This window comes from Zonotrichia albicollis, chromosome 2, assembly GCF_047830755.1.
Source record: "Zonotrichia albicollis isolate bZonAlb1 chromosome 2, bZonAlb1.hap1, whole genome shotgun sequence".
Classification (NCBI taxonomy): domain Eukaryota; kingdom Metazoa; phylum Chordata; class Aves; order Passeriformes; family Passerellidae; genus Zonotrichia; species Zonotrichia albicollis.
In genome coordinates, this window is record NC_133820.1 from 21,765,099 (window position 1) to 21,789,591 (window position 24,493).

The 24,493-nt window shown below is 38.7% G+C and overlaps 1 protein-coding gene across 4 annotated transcripts in view; it reads left to right on the plus strand.

The window, feature by feature from the left end:
* The window catches only part of DMD (dystrophin), a 1,146,493-nt gene that overhangs the window by 172,055 nt on the left and 949,945 nt on the right, over nt 1-24,493 (plus strand). The window lies entirely within an intron of this gene.

A 24,493-nucleotide genomic window follows, 5' to 3' on the forward strand; every position in this document is an offset into this window, starting at 1 on the left:
TATTTCTTTTTCCTCCCCCACCCAGGCTCTCAGAACAGATTGTCCCAGTGAAAAAATAAATGTCAGTGTTGTCTGGACATAATCTGTGGTCTCTGCCCCCTGTTTTATAATGTATTTTGGCTCTTCCACTTTCAGTTTAGTCCTGTTGGAGAGAATTTCTGTTTTTCTTTATTTTCTGATCATAAAAGGCAGGGGAATACAGACATGTTATCATTTATCCCCATAGAATATAATGCACTGTGTGGTCCATGTGATGAAGACAGTCTCAAAATAAGATTAAATTTTTTAATGTTTCACAGGAAGGAAGCTTAAAACAGAAAATTTCAAGTTCAGGTGTCATATTATGCCATATTTGCTTTCCTTTTTGCAAGATGAAGTCAAACTTTATTTTCTTTGTGCAATAAATAAAACTTGAATTAGCTATTAATTTTCCAGACAGTTTTGTACTGATTAGAGAACTTCTTCGGTGATAACATCTTTTACTTATTGGACACAGTCTTGAAGTTCAAGTAAGATAGAACAAGGAGACAATCATTATCACAAACTGGATAATTATGAGAAAGTTTTCTTAACTTCTGAAAAAGTTGGAGGTGCAGTTGGAAAGAAGAAATGTCTTGGGTTTCTCCTAAGAGGCTTTAGTCCTGGCTAGCAAGGGGATTCTTTGGAGAGGAATAAGGATAATTTGTTTTCTCCACTTCTCTACATACTCCCTTTCCAAGGGAAATCACATTATCAGCCCAGATTTCTTTTCCTTAGCCTTGGGGAAGAGATGGTGCCGCAAGGAAAGTTGGGCAGGTGCTTGCTAAGTAAGGGGGAAAGATATTTACTGCTTAGTTCAAAAGTTGTAATTTCACTCTGGAAATGTAGAAGATTAGTAGATGAAAAAAAATTAGTTGTGATAGAGGTTTTGTAAAATATGAATAGAAACCAGAGTTGCATCTAGCAGATGAATAGCATTCATGACAAGAGCCATTAAATAACTTGCTAAATTATGTTATGTAAGTCTGTCCATATCTAAAATGAAAGGATGATGTCCTAGCACTTTTTGAGAGTTATTTAGCTGAATGGATTTCCTCAGCTGTATCCTCACTCATTTAAAGAGCATGACATTTTTCTTTATATAATTTTCTATAATATTTTCAAGGAAGTTTTAATAGCTTTATTTCAATAAAAATGGAAAAACCTGTACCTGCACTTTGTGACAAGTTGTGCCCAAAATAACTTTCCCAAATTTGTCCTCTGCCCTTCATTCAGGACATGTCACATCCCTTACTCGTTGTCTTTGCTTCCTTTGCTTTTCTTTCCATATTGGATGAAAGTTTTTTGCTTTTAAAGGTGACAGTGGTCACTTACACCTCTGTATTGTTTTTAAGTCCATCCTTTCTCTTTTCTTGTTGGCCCCTCTTCAACCCTCCATCCACCTCTGCACTGACCTCTTTTCTGTTCTCCCCTGTGCCGCAGCAGTAAAGATGGGCTCTTCATTCCCTGACTCGTCTCACTTTAGCTGACAATGACCTTTGTGAAATACAAAGGTATTTATTCATTGCCAAGGGCTTTGCTTTCTTTCCTGAGCTGTTCAGTGTTTACTTCTTCCTGAGTCAGACTGGAAACTCCTTGGGGCAGCTGCTGTCTCTTCCTCGATTTCTGCAGAGTCTTTGACAATGACACCTAAATAATAAAGTGGCAGGGAAATGAGATATCATAAATTTCATTTTGTTTCAATTAAGATGAGATTACTGGGAACTTCATTTCAGAAGTCAGTCTCCCTAGGGGATTCCGTATCATATGCTGTATTTCTTCCTTCTAGCAGATATAATCCTCTTTCTGTGTCCTTATTTTGACATGGAACCAAATTCTGCTTGCAGTCACACACACAGGCATCCTCTTTCTCTGCTTGGATTTGCACAAAGTAGTGACTAAAAATAGAATTAATCATCCAGCATGGAAAAGAAATTAATCCTGCCTGAAAGCTGGTGGCCACAAGGGGTCTCCTAGAGGATGCCACGGATGTTCCTCAGCTGGGGTCCATCCAGGTTCACACCTCAGCTCAGATCAGAAATTTCTGAAGTGAATTCCCAGATGTCAGATTCCCTGCTTATGACTGTGCAGCAGTGCCCAGCCCAGGGACGTGCCCTGCATCCCTTTTGGAGGAGCTGACTCAAAGCCAGGCTCTGGGTCTGGCTGGTGGGCACTGACTCGCAGTGGGTGTGTGGGGCACCAGGGTGACCCTGGAGCTCCTCCAGAAGGAGCCCTGTGACACACACACGCCCTGCAGGGGAATGCTGGCCTGGCAGGCTCCTCCTGAGGGGCCACATGGTCTGCTGAGGCCCCAGACAGCCCAGGGAGATGGGAGGAGCATGGCAGCAAGCTTCTTTGGATCTTGGTTGTAAGGAGAGAACTTCTTGGAGAGTCACACCCTAGTTAGTGCAGGAGGGTTCTTCCTCACCCTCAGCCTCTGTCTGCTCCCTCAGCCCTGCTTCTCTGGCTGCCCATGGGCACCACAGCTGCCTATAGATCCCTCCAACACAATTATTGATCAGGGGAATTAAAATTATTCAAAGAATGGGAGTCTAACAGCATGCTACATTATGTGAAAATATAAACTTCTTTTAAAAGGAAACAAGTAAATTATTTTACTAATCAAATAGCTGCTGATAAGATCACGTTTTTTATTACTGAAAAGATACAATATTCGTACAAAAAGGTTAACCGTTTGACTAATAACACATTATTGACAAATATTTGAACAATGTGAAATTATTCAAACCAAAATGTCCAAGGGGTTAAGTGTTTTTAAATGATCTCCAGGGGAAACAGGATTAGACCCATATATTTTTGTCATGGATTACTGTGAGACAAAATCACATTGAATGGTATTTCGAACCAAGCAGCCTCAATTTGAAAGAGCTGACTTGTTGATTTTCACAGTACATTTTCAATTAAATGTTACCCCAAAGCTTAATTATCATTTAGAAGGATAACCATTGTACTGTGTTATAGCTAACTGCTGGATAAAGACTTCTCAATAAATTTAGTGGAACTTTGTAGCATCACATCGCTGTTGCAGGAGATGCACTTGTGGTAATGCTGTATCGCTGCCAGGGGAAGCAAAACGACATTGGGAATTTGAAATAATTGTGCCTTATCAAAGACTGAGCTTTGTGGAAAGCAGGAATAATGGTTAAGGGAGTGTGGCTTTCCAGAACATCTTGCCAGCTGTGCAGCACAGAGGAACAAGATCCTTCATCTTCCCAGAAAAACACGTGGAGCAAAGGAGTTGTTTGGGTTCAGAGTGCTCACTGCAGAGGCCACAGAGACTTCCCTTCTAGGTTACTTACCACATGTGCAACAAGTCAGAACATTTTTAATTATATGCTTAGAAGGACAGATAAGCTGCGTTTCAAGAAAAACATAAACTTTCTTGGTTCTTCTTGCAAGCTGTATTATGGGATATTATTTAGAGCATGAGGCTGATGCTATTTGAGAGATTTTCTGGTCCTTTCTCTAATTCTGTAGTTTAAAAATATCCAAATCTATCTGTTTGGAATTTTTTTTGGTTGTATGCAGTCTTTTATTCTGAAGAGCAAATATAGGTTTTAAATATTATGAGAATGTGTAGAAGAAATAATATTATGTGAGCAGAAGCATATGTTCTTGTAATTTTGGATATGTTCATACAAGATAACAGTTAACATGCCAGAATTATATTAAATTTCTTTCTTGAAGAATTTTTAAAGGATTATTATCTTCAGCAGAAAGAAAGTAGCATAATTTCTGTGATAATAAAATAAGAAGATACAGTTGTAAAAGTTTCCTCAAAGAAACCATTACAGAAGTATGTTAGTCCTAAGGGTGTATTTTTCCCCTAGAGTAGTTTTCTATGAAGTAACATAATGGTTTCAGGGTTCCTTAAAAAAAGAAAAAAAAAAAGCTTTAAAAACTTCAGTGTGTAGAAGTGACCTAAATGTTGATCCAGAATATCACATTTTGCTTAGCTTGCCTTTGCTAAAATATTTGGAAAGAACTCTGGTGACCTAGAGGTATTGCAAGCACCCCATAATGAGAGAGAAAATGAGTTTTAGTCAGGTTAATCAAACCTTTTGTGCCTGTTTCTTTAAACCAGTTAATTCCTCTGGATGCCAGTAAAGTCTGAGAAAACTCTGGGTCTCTTGGCCTTCAGAAGTATCTCAATAAAAACAGAAATGCCAGCATCTGATATTTTTATTATAAACTTGGAAAGAAGAAAGGCAGATAATGCACGCTGGATGAGGTATACAGCATTGTTCAGCTGGACACATGATAACCTGTATTTTTTACAAAGTGTGGATGTTGTTATCCCATGTGAGAAATGAGCTGCACTGGGTGCAGGAGCGTGACCATGAGCATGGGATGCCTGCAGGGGAGCCTCCCTGTCCCACCACCCAGGGCTTGCCATGTTCTAAAACTGGTGCCTGCCTACGTGGCAGAGCATCTGCGTGCCTGCACCCTGGTTTGTACAGGAAATCATCCCCAGGTAAGGGTTTTAATTCTCTGTAGCACAGGGAATTGAGGGAATTTAAAGGGTAATTGGAATTTGACATTTCTGCTTTTTTTATTCTGAAAGATACTTTGATTAAAGTGTTGAAAAGCCCAGCTAATGGAGGTGTTGCTGCTATTTCAGATATACAGAGCATGAAATTTGAAGGCAAGCCAAATCACAATGAAGCAGAATAATGATGTCCTTGGTTTATTTTTCACTTGGTACATTCAGGTTTTGATTGGATTGTGAGTGAGGCAACAGTTTTCTCTCCCAGAAATCACTGCTAGTCCTTGGAGGTTTGCAGCCTGTTGTCAAAGCAGGAGCGTTTCCCTGTGAAGGTCATGGACTGCAGTGGCTGGAGAAAACCGAGGGGTGGGAGGGGAACAAAGGAAAGAAAGAAAGAAAGAAATGATTTCTTTATTGGTCCTAACCAGGTACAGGCTTGTCATAAGAAACATTTCTGCAGTGAAATCTATTACTGCTTTGACACAGCTCACACTCTGCTGATGGTGTGTGTATCAAAGAAGTTGTTTAGAAATCTGAGGTCTCTGTTCGTCTGCTCTCCTCTCTCCTAAGCCTCTCTGTGCTCATCACACACAAATGGTTCAGTACCCTTCACCTTGTTGTCTCAGTGTTGGTTCCCCCCCACAACCCCAGTATTTTTAAGTTTTTATTTGGAAAAGACTGTTTATGAAGTATTTCACTGTGAACAAACCTCACAGCTACCTAGCTGTTGCTGAGCTTGGAGAAAATTAATGCAAGCACTGTATTTTCTAAAACATTATTAACATTAAGTAGTTAGCATAGTTGGAGGTGTTAAAGAGCACCTCTGAAGTTACTGGGTGATGGATTGTCTGTGACGTGTTCTGATGTAAATGTCTGATGCTGTTGATAGCAATACCTGGGAGTGTTTGTGTCCATTTCTTTGGCACAGGAAAAATGCTGTTAGACATAAAGCTATCCTGTCACATTCCTGGGCTTAGAAAGTCGGAGTCCCCAGCCCTCCCTGGCTGTCTAACTTGTTCCAAAGCTGACCAACTAATAAAAAAGGAAAACATAAGCAAGTCTGTTTGGGTAAGAGGGACAGAGGCTCTCCTTGCTGCAGAGAGATCCAGGTAGGACTAGCCAGAGACAATCCTGCCCAGTTAATGAGGGCACCTGCTCATCAAAATGAAGGGGAAGAGGAAACTGAGAAGTTACAAACCTGTGGTGGACTTGTGGACATGATTTGTACAGGCTTACTAGCTCAAAAAATTCAGTTTAGTGGTTTTTTGTGCTGCTTTTAATGAAGATTTTAAGAAACCCCAAATTATTTTGCACTGGATTTCAGGAACACAACAGTATTTCTTTTATTCATTTGACTTTATTCACTGCTGACCTTTTCTTATCATGTGATTTAATACACATTTTATTCCCTGCCCCACCCTTCCAAGCCCTGCCAACGACTCTGGAAATAGAGATCAGTGTATTTTTACACCGAATTCTAAGATCACATTTATAAATGCTTGCTTGGCTGATGGTTATTCATGCTCCAAAAATGCAGAAGATCCAGATTAAAATGTTTGCTCTGCTTATACTCTGTTTACAGAGGAGAAAGTTTTGGTAGCATTGGATGTTGAATGGAAACCAAAGGTGAAGCCAAGTAACTTTTCACAAAAACGAATTCTTGTTTTGTCGCCAAAACATGAGAACAGTTCCTTTTATAGTAGTCTGTAAAGGACAAGCATGTTGTAGGCTTCATTCTGACCTTTCTGTTCCTTCTAATAATTAAATAAATCAGTTTTAAAAGCTCTAGCAAGAATTATGGAGGGAAATTAAAACAGTGAAATAAAGGGTGGATTCTAGGAGCAGATATCTAACAGGAGAATGTGTAACACTTACTGTAAACAAAAACTTACTGTAAACAAATTTATATTTATAAATAAAAGAAATCATCCTAAATCTGTTTTTTTTTCTCTGTTTGAAGTTCCACGATACCTGTATCCTTGCCTACAGGATGTCTCAGTGATAATAGCATAGACTTGAAAGAGGATGCTTGCATCAAGATGCTTTCTAGAGGGCATATAAGTAGAACTTGTACTTAGTTATATCAAATTCCTCTATTAGGAGTAAAAGCTGTCCTCAGTGAAGTGGTGTTTCTGTCCCAATTACCTGACTGATGTAAAGCTTCAGAGAATATAAGTTGGGGCACATTTTTGCCTTGGGAAAGGAAATCTATTGGATTATGTTGTCCATCTTTATTTCCTGTTCAAAACAAGGCATGTCTTTACAGAATCAATTCAGAATTACTGCTGGGTTTAGCACAGTTGCTAACTTAATAATGTTTTTCAACTGTTACAGCTCAAAACCATAATTGGAAACATTTTATGTTTCTTTTGAAAGAAACTGAATGACAGTAACATTCACCCTTTCATCTTGTAAGGACAAACCTATTTTTCTTGGGGAACAGTAGCTGAATTGTGAAGCCCAAACTCTTTCTACGAATACTCTTGTCAGCTCTCTTATTTTCTCTTTAGTCCTTTTGCTGTTTTTCCATTTCTCTGAGTCATCCACATCCATTGCTGTACTGCTTTAGCTACTTTAAATAAGCCCTTTCCTCCCCCAATAAGGCTTGCTAATTATTGCATGTTATCTTAAGCTGATTTAACAGTCATTTTGCCAACTCTTCGCAGCTGCTGCTACTGCTGAATTGATTCATTTTGCACTTGACATGTTGCAGGCAAATGTGAAGCAAAGTTTACTTGACCAATAATCCTCCCCCTAACTGAAGGAAGGATGTGATTTGAACAAAGACTTGTTCAAAATGTGGACAGAGGTGTTTTTTTTTTTTTCCCTAAATCTGCCTACTGAAGCCACCAAGGTTATTTGCTTCTTATCTGTTAAATTCTTATCTAGAAAGTGAAAAATGTCTTAGCCCTAAATAGTAACTAAGGAATTCATTTTTTTCCTTGTGCAATAAGTCAATCTATGGAGGCTTTTTTTGATGGATTATGAGTTCCTAAGAGGTGTTGTGTCTGTCTTGGACTGCTTCCAGAAACTGTTGCTCAGCCTATAAACTGATGATATTTCACAGACTCGCAGAGCAGCTGAGGCTGGAAGATGCCTCTGGAGATCATCTACTCTAATTACCTGCTCAGAGCAGGGTCAGTGAGAGCAGGTTGTTCAGGGTAATGTCAGCTTGGGTTTTAAATATCTCCAAGGATGGAGACTCCACAGCCTGTCCCAGCAGCTGACTATGCTCACAAAAATCTGTTTTTCTTCTTAAGTATCTACGGAATTTCCTCTAAATTTCAATTTATGCCTGTTGTGTCTCCTTCTGCCAGTGGGCAGTGAAGAGTCTGACTCTGCTCTGCTCCCTCCCATCAAATATTTAGTTAGTTGTAAAATTTAGTTGCTGATGAACCTTCACAGCTCCCAGCTGAGCAGTCCCAGTTTGCTTATCTGCACTTTGTCATTTCTTTGTGGCCCTTCAATGGACTCACTCCAGTGTGTCTGTACTGGGGAGCCCAGCACTGGACTCAGGGTTTTGTCTGAGCAAGGTTCAGCAGAGAGGAAGGATCATCTCCCTTATCCTGCTGGAAACAGTCTGCCTGATGCAGGCCAGGATAACATTTGCCTTCCCTGCTGCCAGGGCACATTGCTGGCTCATGCCCAGCTTCGTGTCCACCAGAACCATTTTTGGAAAGCTGTTTTCCAGCTGTTTGGTCCCCATCTTCCACTGGTTCATGCAGTGGTTCCTCCCTCTGTGCAGGACTTTGTGCTTCCCCTTCTTGAGCTGCACAAGGCTCCTGTCAGATTCCTGGACAGACATTTTACAACCAGCTCCCAATTTGAGCCCAGCAGCTCAGCTAATTTTCAATACACCCCACGGGCCACTTACTGAATTACTAAATCCCCAAAGCAGGGTTTTCTAAATGAAAATGTTATAGGAGACAGTGTTAAAAACCTTGATGAAGTCAGGATAAACAGCATCAAGTTCTGTCCCCCTCCCCCCTCACTGAGCCAGTCACCTCTTCGTGAAATGCTGCCAGGTTGGTCAGGCATCACTTTCCTTTGTCAAACCAGGCTGTATACACTCCTATCCAGCTTCTTTTCTTTTCTTTTCTTTCATATGTTAGGACATGATTTCAAGGATGATTTGCAGGTTTTTCAGAGGATTTGCTTCATTGCTTTCCCAGATTACCCAAATATTCTTTGCTTTATTTGGAAATAAATGCCATTTACTTTCTTCCCCTTCCTCCAGAGCCTCCCACAATCACAAAGGCCTCTCTCAAATAATCAATAGTCACCTTGCAGTGACTCTGACCAACTCTTTCAATGCTTTTGTCTGCCAGCAGCCTGTCTGACTAGTGTGGAATGTGGCTTTAAAGGGAGATTTGGGATCTCTCATGTTCTGTTGATGCCAGGTTTTTGCAGGGTGTGAACACAAGAATCATAACTGTCCATATTTGCCTGTGTGCCCATATTATAAACTAGCTGCAAATCAATTTAGAGCTGGTCTTCCAGGATGTATTCATCTGAATTCTAGCTCATCAGAATATCCCTTTACTGGAAAAAACCATCTAGTTGAATTATTATGTACTATAGAATGAATGTCCATTGTTTTTTAAATTTATTCAAGTTAAAAACTACTTAAATATATGCAGCAAACACCTGCAGTAGCATCAGCATATTTTTGGAAGTTATTTAAAAATTAGAAGTTAGCAAAGTTCCTAAGGTACTACTTTAATTTGATTAGTATTCTGTGAAAATATGGTTATTATTTTGAAGACTTGTTGCAAATTTACTTTGAGTGCAAAAATTTTTTTCAAAAGCCTGAGACCTTTAGTTTATATAGATTTAAACATGCTGAGATTTTATTTTTGATGTCTTTAATTCAAAATCAGAGGAATAAAAGTAAGCCCTTGAAAATATTTGTTGCCTTCCAAATGAATGCTGTTTTTGAGTCTACAGTCAATATGTCTGTCATAAAAGTACTGTGGTTGACTTTGCCACTTTAATCCTTTAGATGAACATAAATTCTGTTTGTTCCATCTTTCTCTGTATCTGTCTTATATTTAGGTAAATTTTGTTATCATCTTCTGTTATTATAGCAACTTCAATATGCTTCCTGATTATTTTCTAGTAACAAGAAACCATCAGTGTTTTTAATATCTAATAAGAGATGGTAATTATTTTTCCAGGCTGTATTTGTTTATGTCTGCTGAGTTTAAGCTCTATTTTTAATGTTATTTTTATTTCTTAAAGGGCAGCAAATAAAGTGTTAGCTGGTTTTGAACTGTTCAGTAGTTTAAACTGTGATTAAATGAATGTGTAGCTCAGTTAAATGATAAAATTTAGAATAAGACATTTGAAGTGAGGTATTGGAAATATTTACTTAAAATCAGAAGTCATTCAGTTCCATTCAATGGGAAAGACTCCCAGCTGGGAACCTATTAGAAACCTGAGGACACTTTTTGGAAACTTGTAAGATGTATTTTTATATAACAGCTTTACATTTAGACAGAATATTTTTCAGCCAGAAAGAAAGTGTATTGTACATGTCACAGTTTCCAGGATTCCCTAGGTTAATATCACTTCTTTGAAAGTTATATTCTGTTTCAGTTTTGCATCATACAAATTTGCATAAACTCTGTTTTGTTTTATTGTAATGCTTTGTATTGTAACTTGCATCCGCTGTTTTTTGGTCTACAGCTAAACCTACAGCTGTGACCAGGCATGGGAAGTTAACTTTTAGTTACTGTCCACTATTTCTTTCTCACACAGAAACAGCACACCTCTCTGCTTGTGCCTGAGTCCTTTGCCAAATACCAGACATCACATTTTATCTATGATGATTTAATTTTCTGTTTTCTACACAGTAAAAAATCCCTGGATTTTTTTCCCAATGATTTTTTTGTTTTAGTTTTGTTTTTTATTGTTGTGGGGTTGGTTTTTTGGGTTTTATGGTGGTTTTTTGGTTTTTTGTCTGGTTGTTTTGGTGAGAATATGTTCCTGGGGAGTTCTCGTACCTGAGTCTGGAATACTCTAGGAGTTTTTAATGTAGTCTCTGTACCATATAGCCTGCAGTGTGCTGTGAAATATAAATGAATGTGTCAGCAGTCTGCTTTGTAGATATGTAATACAATCAGTGGGTCTACAAGCATTAATTGGATATTAATTGCCAATGTGCTGTGCAAAATTCTGAGGCCCAGATGGGATTATGAATTTGTAATCACTGTAAACAAAAACCTAGTTAGTTTTTAGTCAATGGATTTGAATACTGAAATTAGGTTGGCAGAAGAGAGCAAGAATGTATTTTCTGTTTGAAAAGTTGTCATGGTGTAGCTGGGGCTGCAATCATAGCTGGAAATGATCAAAGATGTTGCAAGAAAGGATCCTGGAGGTGAGTTTATGAAGCTTCAAGCACCTCATGTGATGGTAGTGACAGTTATTAGCTATTACAGCTGTTGTTGAAAGATCTAGTTTTATTCTGAAGCATATCACACATGATCTGAGTGGAATGAATGTATAAATCGTTCTAATTATTATTGATATGGTATAACAGCTGAAAGTAGTATTTGTGGGAAATCGTATGCACACTTCAATTAAGCTATAATATAAATGCAATTTAAAATGTAACTGCAGATTAAGTGTAACACTCAAGCCTGACTTCATGCAGAGAAACCCTCTTATGGGGCCCTGACTCTGAACAGTATCATCATTTTTTAACAGACAAAAATGTCAGTGCTGCAACCCAGTCAGAATTGAACCAGAAAATCAGTGAATCCCTTTGTTTCTGTGATTAATGTAGTCACTTCCCCAGATTTCCTTATGCACAGAACCTTCCTGCCTCAATATTTCTTTATGGAGGCCAGGAGAACAGAGCTGGCTCTCAAAGCAATTCAAACGCCAGCAGGGCATCTTGCACCTCCAGTTTGTGGGGTTATTTATTTATTTATGCATTCATGTCTTCTTACATTTCCAACAAAAGAAGTGCATTTATGTATTTAAGAACATTTACAAGGTTTTGTTTTGATTATAGAAATATCATGGTAATTTTAGCCTGCCTGAAGAGTAGGGGATGTTGGGGACAATAGGAAATGAAGAAAAAGCAGAATCAGGAAGGCTGTTTGAAGATGCACCAAGATGTGGGGCAAAGGGAGAGAAGAAGTCATCCAGAACAAAGCCAGAGAGGTTTGGAGGAAATACCTGAGATGCATGTCAGCCACAGAGCTCTGCCATGATAATGCATGCCCATGAAGAGCTGGCATGAGAGTGTAAGGTGAAGAAAACCCTAAAGAAATACAAGTAGGAGCAGCAGATCTGGGAGTTCATTTTAACTCTCTTTACTTCTCATTTGCATCCTTGTGTCACCATGTCTTCTCAGGCTGGTTGGCAGGGAGATTTGCAAGACCATGCTGCTGGAGTTACAGCTTTCACAAGAGGGAGGATGGTAACAAGGATGAGAAAGCACAGGTCTCTCACTCAGAGCTCTTTTCAGTTCTCCTCCCTTTCCCTCCCTGACAGGTCTGCTGTACGTCGCTTCACCACGTCCCTTAGAATCTAAATCATCCTGTTTTGTGTGTACAATAAAACCACGTGCTTGCTTGATGCAGCATGCTATAAATTACAGATTATACATAAATTGTGATGGGTTCAATTAATCACAGGCTAAGTTAATTTACACCTCACACTGGAATATCTGTATGAAACATCTTCAACTCAAACCTCATTTTTGGACAGGAAGGATTTGTTATGGTCTCGTTTGTTCTCACTGAAGCTCAGTCTCCAGCAGTGGTGCTCTTCCAGGTGCTGCCTTTGGGTCTCTGTGGAGTTGGACGTGTCCACCTTGAGCCCCAGAGGCTGAAAACCACAGAGGGAAAGCTGCTGCTCAGACTGGGGCTGAGGCCAAAGCCTGACAGGCCCACACATTTCTGAGACAGAGATCTATTCACTAGAGGCTTGAGGGAGGGAGAAGGAATGTCTGAGTTGTGTGGGGCCAGGGTTGCTGGAGGTGCTTCAGGACTGCTCCCATTATCCATTGTTTGAATTGTATTGCCCATAAACTGCTTTGCCAACTGCAGGGCACTGGCCCTCTTTTGCCAATTGTTTGCCATGATTGTACTTTTGCCCTCCCTCTCCCACTTCCCTGTAAAAAAAATTAGATTCAATTTTTTGCATATTTTGAATAAAAATGTTATGGAGCCTTTAATGGCTTGGCAGAAAAAAATGGGCAAATGGACTGGGCTTGGTTGCCTTTGCCCACAGGTAATGGGATTGCTGGTAAATGTCCTGCTAAGCCTTTCTTCTATCTCTTTCTTTATTGTCAGGAACTGCAGCTTTTGAAGTAGTAACATGGTTTACTGTGACTACTGATATTGAATCCCTCTCTTCCTTTTTCAGACAGCCTCCTCATTACTGCTAAGAAATGTCCCAGCAGTTACAATGCCAGTTTTGATCCCAAATCACCAGCATGATGCACTAATCCCTTCACTCTGTCTGAAAGGATCTTATTCCTTTTCTGCTTTCAAAAACTAACACCACAAGAGAACAAAACAGAAAAAGTTCCTCTCTGTTGGAGTCTTAGTCATCAGGCAAGGAGCAGGAGTTACTGTTGATTTTATTTCCATAGTATTGATAATATTGCCTCTTGATCTGCTAAAATGACTGTTGCCACCTATATTACTTTACCCTTTATCTCATAAGAACATAAATCTCATTATATGGCTCATTCTTTGAGCCAAGAAAAATGTTTCTCATAATGGGGTGGGAAGATCTGATGGCTCCTCAGTATTGGCTTTGCAGACTTTGCAGTGTCTTCAGCTGTGAGCCAATTTTGTTTTACAGTAAATCTCTTCTCCCAGAATAATTCCTTAACTGACCATATAGATTTAATCCCCTTTTGATCCTTGACAAAAACTCTTATCTCTTTTCCTTAGGGATCTTGAATTTCTTTTACTGTGTTTTCAGTGCTCCTTTTTACTATTTACTTGGATACTGAAGAAATAGTTGATAGAGAAAAATAGAAATTTCTCCTGTGTACCTAATGCACATTCTCAAGTGTGAGAAGATATTAGGGAAAAAGTGCTTTATTTCCCAGTGTTTTGAAAACATTATATGGTATATTTTCCCAGAGAAAGTGGGAAATTCAGTATGGCTTTCATATTTAATGTATAATACCTTTAGTGTTAAAATTCTATGAAGTATTTATAAGCTTACAAGCCTTTTCACTTGGCCATTTGCTGTTAAACTTCATTAAATGCAGCTTCTCTGGTTTATTCATATGCTTAAGCTGAGTACAACAGTCCTGTGTTCAAATACTTTTGATAACAGCTTTGAATTAAATCATACTGTTGGAGAGTGTCTGTGATGATTCTTTCTCCTTGTCTTGAAGCTTGTGGAGGAAGTGATCTCACTGCCTGTTCAAAATTTCTATTATTTGCTTCCCATTAGGTCCTTAAAACTGCACTGTAGTTCCTTTATACTCTTGAGAGCCCACAAGTCTGCTGGGAACAAGATGTTGTGGGAATCTGCAAATTTACCCTTGGCTGATAATTTTTCATTTCAATATTGCTGCTAGAGCATGAGGCTTACTGGCCCTTCCAGCCCACTGCAGGGTTTACCATGCCTTGAAGAACTATTCACACTCAGATCTTTAGAGATGACTTCTGGAGGCGTCTCAGCCAACAAAGAAAAAATCCTTTTTTCTTTCTCCTTGTCCTGTGCAATTTGACTCTGCAATATCCATGGTATATAATTTCTTTTTGTCATATTTCCTCTCAGTAATCCATTTTCTATTATGTATTTGATAGTATAGAGCATTCTGGATCTAAGATAAAAGCCCTTCTCCCTTGTTTCTACCTGCCCTACAAATGACTCAAAAGGTATTTGCACACTTAACAATCTTCCTGATTTAGAACATCAAACTTGCAGAAGATTTGCACTGAGGCTGTCTGTAGCTCAATCAGGAACTGATTCAAATATGCATTTGATAATCATGGATTCACCCTTTTCATGTTAACACAGACAGGATTCATTCAAAATTTGAAGAGTGTTTTCAAGAACTATGTCACAAATGTATTATTCTCAATATTGTATAAGCATGCTACTTAACTCAGATTTTGTATGGGCATTCTACTTAACTCAGCTTAACTTTGCCTCTCATGATTTCCTTGACCAATATTTGAGTCTATTTCAGGCATTTTTAGAGAACTTAGGTAATTTCATACTGGTTTAAGAATTTAATATACTGTGGACATGTATATATTTTGTGTAAGAGAGAAATTATTTGAATATAGGATGCTCTCCTTTTACAAAAAACTAGTCCATAGTTAATTACAAATTGAGAAAGGTCTAAAATTTCATCATTAGAAAACTGAAGGGAACTGTACTGAGTGCAAAATTATATTCTGCCTAGTGGTGAAGTTAAAACTACTGTACTAAATAGCCATGGAAAGGGTATGAAGTGATCTAATTCCTGTCTAATAGATAGTTATGAAGAAAATTATGTCAGACTCTTCTCAGGACTGCACAGAAAAAGGATGAAACAGGTTTTTGAAATTGAAATGTTGACAAGATACTAAGAATATTGTTTTTTACTGTGGCTGTCATCAGTGAAGCAGAGGGGTTGTAGAATCTCCTCCCTTGGAATAGTTCCAATCTCAATTGGACACAGCCTTGAGCTTCTTGATCCAGCTCTGGAGGAGGCCCTCCTTTGAGAACAATGTTGGACTAGATGGCCTTCCTTGCAGCCCGTGTTATTCTGTAATGTACATTTGCTTTACAAAGAGTGCCCTAAGCATATTTAATTTAGAACAGAGTTATAGAACCAAACATTTTCTAAAAAAAAAAAAAAAAAATCTTACTGAAAAACTTAATTTGGAAACTTTTATTTGATTTTGATTATTTTATTTTACTTTTTTTTTTTTTTTTCAGCAACCTGTGGGGTTTGCTCCTCAATATCTCCCTTGGGACTACTCTATTAATTCCATTTCGTGTTTATTTTAGTGAGCCACCATTCTAGCTAGTTATTTTCTCAGTGTAAGTGCTCCAAATTGCCGTCCCCTGTAATCATTAGAACTGCTTTTCAATGATACATAAAGATAATAATAATAATTTCTGAACACAACAATGCAATCAAGAATGAGCCTTGACAAGTTCAAATCTATTATTTCATAGCACAAAGGACAGAAGGCTCTTTATTCTTCTTGTTGCACGCAAATTGTGCTCAAAGCTGTTTGTCTCAACCTGTGGGCACTGCTCAGAACTTTTCAAAATAGTTTCCACTGCACAGAAGTAAAACAGCTTTGACCTGGATTAACTGGAGCACAAACTCCTAATGAGCCAGATGGATCAACATTCCTGTTCAGCAGAAATGATAGTTACAGTGTTTTCCACAATAACCCAGCAGTTGCCTTGCTTTTCTCAATGAAAGAAACAATGTTAACCTTGGTCCATAATGGTTAAGCAGTGACTGCTGCAAGGCATTTCCTTTGTAAAAACCTTATCTTACATAATTTTGAATGTCCCAGGGAGGATCCAAAGCTGGAATGCTGAATGAGGTTTCTCCCTGTGACTGACTGGGGACAATATCTGCCAGCTAGCTCTAAACAGGACAAATCATCTAAAGAAGAACGTTGCCACGTGACCCTTTGATGTAGGGGGCGTAGAAGGTTTAATTTTGTTCGCATCTCTTGTCCAGAAAGCAGGCAAAGGTCACAGAAACTGCTCTTGGGAGTGCATCAGGCAATCAGCTGTAGAGTTCAGCACTGAAGATCCCAACAGTTCAGGGCCTAAGTGTAGGGAACCTTTCTTTGTGGGCATACCTGATCTGCAGCTCCTCTGGCTGAGCAGAAGGGAAGTGCAGCAGTCCCTGCCCAGCAGCACAGTGAAACAGGATCTCAGTGATGTGCCCCAGACAAAATGTCCAGGCTTTGAGTACAGCCTAAATTGATGGCATTCCCAGTTCAGCTCCTTTATCACCGTCCCTCCCACCATCTCATTCAGCTTCAGAGCTTTCCCATGGACTGACAGAGCTTTGCAAAGCACAGGAGGATTGGGATGGCTGCTGCTCGCCAGCTGCCCTCACCCAGCTCTGCTGTGAGCCTGCACTTGTGCCAGCTCCTGCCTTGCAAAAGGAGCAGGGAAGTGCTTATGAAATAGGCTTGTGTTCATTTTGAAGAGGTACAGAAATGTTAAAGAGCAAGGAAATATGCTGGAAAGATTGTGTGTGTTGGGAGGGAGAGTTATACACCAAAGGGATTGGGTTCTCCTACTTAAACACTAAAAGGGAACAAGGCCCATCTCTGTTCTCCAACATAGAATTTCCTGTAAATTCACTGACAAACTGTGAACGATACATAAAGACCATGTAACTTAATAGCTGGTCTCCCATATTCTCTTTTGACCTTTCAGCTATAAAAGACAATTCCTTAGAGTTTCCAAAAGTACAGTTCATTGCTCTTTGGTTTAGTGTTACAGAGCAAGTATAGTAAGTAACAGACCTTATTACAGTGACTTTTTTTGTCTCTTTGCAAAACCATTATACACCTCTTTGACCTTTAAAAGAAAAAGTGCAAATATGGTTCCGCAAATGTTTCCAGCATTAATTTCTGTTTTTCAGAATTACAAATATGTGGGTCTTAATCCATATGGACTGTATAAAGCCTGTTTTATTCCTTTTTGCTTCACTCATGTTTTGATAGTTTTTCTCAGTTCCCCTTCATCCAATATCCTCTTCTCTTGGTCATTTTCTCAATTTTCCCTCTATTTGTGACCAGAGAGCAGAAACTACTTATTTTTTTGGTTGGTTCTTTTTTTTTTAAATTGTAGAATGTAGGATTATTTGTCAAGAAAACCCAATCCTGTAAATCACAATAAGATAACCATGTAAAATTGATAAGATATTTTCAGTTTTACTACTGCCCTGGGCAACCTATTATCTTTTCCTTTCACTCAAAAACTTAAAACCTGAAGGTTTTTTTGTTAAGCCTTTTTCCACTGTTTGATACTGTTTGTTTAGAAAGGAACTTATTACTATGCAGCATAGGTATATGAAAGCCAAAGCATTGCCAAATTAATAATGGCAGCAGAAAGAATCATAACTTTTTTCATTGTTAAGAAAATGAAATAATTTTCTCCTCAAGGTTGTGACCTTATTAAAACATCACTTAGCTATCTTCCTTTTTTAGCTTTAAAAAAAAATCAAACCAAACCAATATCTTTCAAGATACTCAAATATCTTGTCCCAAACCTACAGAAATTGGTAACCACAAATGTTGCATATTACTGTATTCTCACACAGGTTATTTTGCTGCCTGTGGGGATACAGAGATCAGTTTTAAAGGTGGGGGCAGGTTACACATTGCTGTCATTGTCCATTAATTGTGAAGTTTCATTTTTCTGAAGCCAAAAAGAGCATGCATTTTATAAACAAGTGAGATGACACATAAAATCAAAGTCATGGGTTGTTTTTTAGTGTTTTGTTCAACTCAGTTCTTGAATATTTGGACAAGAACAGTTAGAATTACAGTCACGCCACTAGTAGTTTGGCATTTAACTCTTGCTCTGATACAAAGTCTTCTGCTCTCTGCTGGTAAAATATCCTCTGCTGGTATGCATGAATATAACTCATTTGACTTTAATTGAGGATCTGGCCCAGGCTTTGATCTCTATTTAGAACTTGTCCAACTTTTCCCTTTATGGCCAACAATGTAGTACGAGATTTCTGCTTGCTGAATACATGCACTATATATATATATAAAGTAACTAATGACCTTTAAATAGCTACCAGTGGACAATTTTTAACTTGTTATAATAGTTTGAAGCTATTTGGATGCCCTGTCCTCACTGCAGAATGCAGTACATTAACATTCCAGAGCCCACAAGGACATTTACTATGAATTGTGGCAGTGTTTTCCTCTGTGTCAGCTTTCCAGCCTCTCGTAGTAGCTGAGTCCTGATCTGTGGAACTCCAATGCACAGTGGCAGTAGGGAGCACTGGAAAAGCATTTCTGTGGGCAATATACCAACAGAAATCATATTTCAGCCCCCATCCCCTGAAAAAAAGCCCAAAGCACCTTGGCATCTATGGAGTTCCCATTTTCAATCAGTGAAATACACTGGAAATGGCAACAGCCGCCTTAAATTACACCACCTATACATATAGATAAGAAATAAAGTCTACAGATAAATACAAAATAAAGGTTACAGACTAACATTTGGGAGCAGGGGAGGGGGAAGCCCTTTTCCTGACATTAGAGTGTGAAAATAGCATCATGCAAAACAGAAATTTTGTTCTACAAATACAAAGTTGTGAAACCATTGTGAGGAATGACAGGCTTGTTAAGTGGGAGTCTAAAAAAAATCAGTGTGGAAATTGAGTATGGTGTGTATAAGTTTTGTGTGCACACATTTTGCTGAGCCTGTGGAATGGCATAGCAGTGAATATGTTGCTTTTTTCCAGTTTTAATTATGTCTGTATTTTGTGAATACATTAGAGCATAAATGGAGCCACATTCTGGAATACAGCATAAAAAAAGATATTTGAATAAGGAATAAGGGAATAAATAGTTACTCCCCTCAAAATGACCAATATCTAACCTAAAATTTCCAGAAAGATAAAGATGTTTTAAAGCTTGCTTGAATTTATTGAGGAAATATATCAATAGGAGGCTGTAATTCTAGAGTTTGACATTATTAAGAAAAAAACAACAAAAAAACCAAGCCCTACATAAGCCCCTTCCTCCAAATCAACTAACTACTAGTTAATTATTTTATTAGGATTTATTTAGGATTTAGGATTAGGATTTATTTAGGATATTAGGATTTATTTAGGAAGATTCATTAAGGAAGAGAAGGGTTTATTTTGTGAAATGGATTAATTTTGTTTCATTTGTTGAACTGTACATTTTAGGTTTGGGTTTCAAATACTCCTCAGCTCTGAAAAGCAGCATTGGCTTTCACCAGCCAAGCGACGGCATGGTGAGGGATGATAGAAAAAAAAATGCTTGAAGTGATGGTGTAAGAATAACATCTGAACTTGAAATTGAAATAAATAGTTCATATATCAGCTTCTCTAGCAGAATGAAGTGTTAAAGTTTTCAGGATTGATATTCCTGGTTGAACAAAAGCTGTGGATACTTATGAGCCTGTATGACATGGCCTGGATTGATCAGGGAGATGACCTTTTCCATGTGAGCTTTTGCAGGTATTAGGGCTAAATTACTCCTGATTCCTTCTGTCTAATATTTCTTTCTGTCTGGTTCTGGTACCTCAGAGATGCTTTTGACAGGCACTGTGATGCTCAGTAAATGTGACAGAATTGAGAAGATTTCAATATGTCCCTTTAGACTCGAGGCCAGACATGTGGTGATGACTGAAGACCATGAAATCTCCTTTCCCTTGTCAGGGGCAATCTGGGAGTGGGCGCTGGCTCTGTGACAAAGTTCCATCAAGTACCATCTCTTCCTGTCATGTGCAGCACTGCAGCCACTGTATTTTCTCTGTTGAAAGTTGGGATTGTTTACAGGAAATGTGAAATGGCTGTAAACTACAGCAGGGCTTTTCAAAAATAATCTCTAAATCAGGAATGCTTATATGGCTTCCTGTATTTTCTCCTGTGTGCTGACTGTGCAGTGTGCAGGTGAGGCTGCTCTTAGTGCTGCTCACTGCATATGCCAGGCTCTTGTTCACAAGGAAAGTGAAACTTGTGTGAGCTCCTCTGCCAGGGATGGTTCATGTCACTCTTCTGGCCCTGGGGACACAGATCAGCAGTAGCTGAAACTGCAGCAGAAAAACCTGCTCACAGACATTATCTGAAAAAATGCATGACTATTTGAGGGTTAGTTTGAGCTTTAACATGTGTTTAAAACACTGCTTCTCTAGAGAGTCCAAGCCAAAATTGAAGCTGATGGCCAAGTCTGGTGAATTGTATTGCAGTGTTATTGCTGTTTTGCAAGGTGTAAAAATAGACACAAGGATCAGAGAGTCTGGTTCCCTGTAGGTGAAAGATTAGTCCACTAACAGAGTAATTTAGTTCACAGAATAACAATATTCCATGTGGCCCCTTTGTGTTGCTTTCATATTAGAGTGATTTCTCCCTTAAAAGCTTTCTGTGCAGCACTGAAAGAGAACAAAGTTGAGTAATTTTTTGGTATCTCCTTCTTTTCAAAAAGGGTGACTGGAGAAGTGACCTTTTAACAGTGCAGGATAGAAGAACTGTATTTTGTATGAATTTTTTTATTGTTGCTAATAAAGCATCCCTGTCCTGTAGGAGACACAAAAAAGCAAATGCTGTTGAGAACACTGCAGCACAGAAGGAAATTCCACCAAAATAATGTTTTTATATACACCCCTAAGAATACACTGATTTAGGGTTTTTTAAGTACTAAAGGTAGATTGTTCCTCTTCAGATGAATACTTAAAAGGCATGTCATGATGAGCTTGTGCATCTGACCTGCTTGGGGGTTTATTAATGGAGTCGAGAGCCACAGCTTTGTGGAAATGTTTGTAATGTATGTTTTGGTGGAAACTAGGCAAAACTGCTATCAGAGAAAGCTTGGCTGTTTCCATTTAGATCAGGGGAGCTTTTTCACTTTTCACATAAGAGCACTTATAAATAGTCAAAGCCCACCTGGTTCAAAATCCAAATCTGATGCCAACTGATCATGGAGTTAGGGACAAACAGTGGACCAAGCTGAATCCATACAGTTCTCTCAAGTTTAATTTCCCAATCTCTAAAAATTTAAGGAATCCCTCTTGTGGAGTTTTGTTTATTTGTTTTATCTTGGAATAAAACTGCAAACCTGAATGAATCCTCTTTTATTATTTACGGTAGAGCTCAAGCTATAAATGGGATTATGCTTAGATGTTATCTCATATGCCTAGTTTAATATACACAAAAGTGATGAAAAATCCATAAGACCATGTAATAATTGTATCATGTATAAAATTGGCTCCAGCAATGACATTGTACCAGTGGCAACATGACATTGAAACCCAATAATTTGGTTTATACTGCTATAACTTAACTTTAGTTTTTTAGACTTGAGATCAGTATCTTAGTGGTTAATGATTTTTTTTTCATAAAAAGAGCCTTAAAGTTTTTCACAAAGCAGTGCTTATTTTGTTAGTAATACTGTCATTCACATTTCAATATTCATCCATTAGCTGTTATAAGTAGTGTGTAAAAACTAAGCCATGTTATTTCCTCTGAAAATCTATTATGAACCTAACATTTGAACTTTACTAAGAAAAAATAATTTTAAAAATCAAGCTGATCAATGTGGCCTTGGAAATCTGAAATACCCACAAAGACAACAACAGGTCATAGTAAAGTCTTGATCTTCATTGTTCTCATCTTTTTTTTCATATCCACTAAATTAACTTTGGCCAATTGGAATGTTTCTGTTCAGCATTGCTGTATAGCTTGGAAACTACATGAAGGATGAATAAAAAAGCCTAATGAAAAATTAGCTATATAACAGTTTATATTAGGATTATTGTTGCTCTCTGTGTTGAAGTCAGTAAGGATTTAAGCCATGGTAAAGCTTCAGTAAAACAAAAAAAAAAAACTGGTTTAGAATAGAATACTAGGGAGGAAACTTAAATGAAATTGTAATCTTGAGTCATGATTGATAGCAAACTAGAGTTAGAATCTCTGCAGCTTTCAGGATGACAGTAGCTGACTTTCCTTTGAATTAAGTCTGTTATGAAGGATTTCTGTTGACAGTGCTCTGAGGCTTTCTGGTATCTGACATGTACCTAATAGATGATTTCTTTCTCTCCAAAGAAATAAGCTGTACCAGGGATAAAATCCTAAGTAAACAGGGGCCAAAAATGAACGGTATAATGTCTTCCTGGTGCGAATTCTGTTCGATCTCTTCTTCACCACTGTCATGTACAGGTGTGTGGAACATTGAGGTACAGGCTTCCAGATGTGAGCAAAAAATTAAAGCACCATTAGCTTGACATTAAAAAGAGATATAGAAAACCATGAATAGAAAAGAACAAAAATGAGCTTTAGTTTGACAAGTGCAAATGTGATGCATTTCAGGATAAAAAGATTGGGTGTTCCAAGCCTTACAGGTGTTCAGCAGGGGACAAAATCTAACACAACTGATAGATTTTTAAAACTCTAACCAAAAAAAATACATACAAATAAAACCCCTGAATATATAATCAAAATCTGTTGAGGTTTTCTTTTTTTTTCCTCAAAATTAACACTCAATAATATTTCACTGTATATGTGTGAGGTCTGGTTTTTAAACAATCAGTTGACTATAAAAATAATAGACTTGGGTGAGCTAATAAGTCTTTTTGACCTGTGTGGTTTGTCATTTACTTTTATCTGTTGCTGGTTAGGAGAGCTTGGCCTAATCATGTTGTCTTTTAGACAAGTATAACTTCACAGCCTGAGGGTAAATTAGAACAGAACCTGTCTGCTCTCCCCATCTCTTTCTTTCTCCTTCACACTCAGCTTCTCTGACTTGTTTTAATTTATTTATTTTTTTCTTTCTTTCTGGTCATTCCCTTTGCCTTTCATTTGCTTTGATTTGAAATATAATTTATAGATGGCCTGCCTCATTGCCAGCTTCCACATTACACAGATCTGTCTTGCTCTACTTCCCCTTGAATTCTGAATGTTAAGCAAATACACAGAGAAGGCAGAATAATATCTTAATCTGTCAAAAACCACTCTGTCATCTTTTGAGATCACCTCTGTGTACATGGGCTTTTATTGTTCATAGTAATTTTGGGCAGTTGCTCCTGATTGACAGTAACTGCATGGAAGAGGTGCCAGGACATTATAAGGACAGTCAGTTGAAGTCTGTCATGCTGTCTTGGAACTTTGACCTGTGGCAACTGAGAGGGACTGGGAGACAAAGATTGATCTGCTTCCCTGGGCACCTGTGTTGTTGGGTTTTCCACCTTTAAAAAAAAAAATAAAATTCATAACATTCCTCATTTGCTTTATTCAGGTTTCCCTTTCTGTCCTTAAGCTACCTGCTCTTCCACCTTTTCCTCTATGTGCACTGCTTTTGGAAAAAATTCCTGCTCTCCCTGATCTCATTTGCACTTTCTTTTCTTGCACTTGGTTTTCCCTAGGCTGTGGTTTTCTCTGCCTCCACAGCCATATCAGAAAAAAGTCTTTTGGAATGTCACATGCTGTCCCTTCATTACCCCTTGTCCTGGTTTAGAGCAAATTTGGGAGAAAACCTCACAAGGGGGCCCCTCCAGTAAGCAAACCCACATGGCCCCTCACCCCAAACCAGTTCAGGAAGGATTCATCGAAGAGAAGTGGAAAGAATCTGTTTATTTAACAGGCAAAGCACCCCCAGCACACAAAATGAACAATAATGGATGACACCACTCTTTCACCACTCTGAAAAAGACAACAAATTCAGAAAGTCTCTCTTGGGGGTGGTCACTCTGTTCTCAGTCCCTCCGGCGCTGGGGCAGCTGCTGCCCAGAGTAGGCCCCGCTGGGCCACAGGGTGCAAACTCTCGGTGTTCCCAGGCCCCAGTCCGGAGCAGGCTCGAGTAGGTCCGAAAAAAGGAAAGGAAAAACAGTCCAGGAAGAAATTTGGACTGTTTAGCTAAACTAACTAATAAGCAGAAGCAAGAGCAAAGCAGAAGTAAGAGCAAGAGCAAAGCAAAAAGCAAAAGCACCACCATGTACTGCCCTGTCTCTGTGTCCTGCCAGCCATGGGGGAGCAGCTGATAAGAAACCGAAACAAAACTTTCACTCTTCAGAGCCGGTCTTGAAGGCACAGAACATAATATCCAGCATAAACAGAACACATGAATGGGGATACAAGCATCATAATGACACCCTAGGACACCCCTGTGCAGAACAGCAGTGCAAGCTTCTGCTTTGTCCTTCTTTCTTCTATGTCTGCACGTCTGTTCCTGAATCATCCCCAACATGCACAGGGACAGGCTGTGGGGACCAGGACAGGGAAAGGTGCTCCTGTCCAGGAGCTTGCCACAT